Raw genomic sequence first — 1209 nt, 5'->3', positions numbered from 1 at the left:
TTGCGTGTATGGGATTGTCTTGTTCCCTAATGTCGCCAAATTTGTGGACATGGACGCAATACGCCTCTTCGTGTTGAGAAATCCAGTACCGACCTTGCTAGGAGATTTCTTTCATTCAGTGCACCACAGAAATAAGAATAGAAAAGGGGGATTGTTGAATTGTTGTGTGCCTTTGTTTTATAGGTGGTTCAGTTCTCACCTACCCAAATCAGGAGTGTTCGTTAATGTCAAGGACTCGTTGAGTTGGTCGAAGAGATTGATGGGGTTGAGAGCTAAAGATATTTCTTGGTGGTCCGACCGGAGCTTGCTTCGGGCAGATATTATTCATAGTTGTGGGAACTTCCCAAATGTTCCGTTGGTAGGAAGAAGAGGAGGAATCAACTATAATCCTTCTCTAGCAGTTAGACAGTTTGGATATGCTTTAAGAACTCCGCCTTTGGAAAAGGATGTGGAAGAATCTCTGTTTTTCCATTCTTCGCCTGATTTGACGGTATCCCGTAAGGCAGCTGAGGCCTGGCTCAAGGTGATCAAGAGAGGAAGAATCGTCCTTGGAAAAGGAGATTGTAGAACTTACCCTCGGTATGAAGAGTGGCTTCAAGGAAGAGTCGAAGAGTTTGGTCTGCCGTTCCCTATTGAAGAACCTTTGTATCCACCTACTCCTGAGCAGTCAACAATGGTGAGCCGAGAGGAGTACGACAAGTTGAAGAGTGCCATGGAGGGACTTCAAACCAAGAACTCATAGTTAAGTGAGAAGTTGCAAGATTGTATGCATCAATTCCAGGAGGCAGAATATCAGAAGGGGGAAGCCGTCAGAGTGCAAAAGGAAGCAGAGAGGAGATTTGTTGTGGAGGCAGACTTCTTCAGGAAGACAGACGAAGCCTTGAGATCATCCAGTTCTGAGTTGAGGCGAGTCAAGCAGCAGTTAGTAGATGCTCATGGTAAATTAGCTGGGTGGCAGGAGCAATGGGATGCATTTTCAACTTCTCGGAAGGCAAAGGAGGAGGAGACAGTAGCCGAACTGACTAGTCAGATAGAGAAATTGACGACTTTGCTGAAGGGGAAAAACAATGAGCTTCTGTGTGCCCGTTCTACTAATGGCTACATCACAGATCAACTCCATCAGGCTCGAGGACAGATTGAAGAACTCAAGGTGTTGGCAGGTTTGAAGAAATCCAGACTTGAAGAGGTATTCGGAGAAGATGATGGGAA

Source organism: Lathyrus oleraceus, chromosome 1 (genome assembly GCF_024323335.1).
Source record: "Lathyrus oleraceus cultivar Zhongwan6 chromosome 1, CAAS_Psat_ZW6_1.0, whole genome shotgun sequence".
Taxonomy (NCBI): domain Eukaryota; kingdom Viridiplantae; phylum Streptophyta; class Magnoliopsida; order Fabales; family Fabaceae; genus Lathyrus; species Lathyrus oleraceus.
This window is presented reverse-complemented; position numbering follows the sequence as displayed.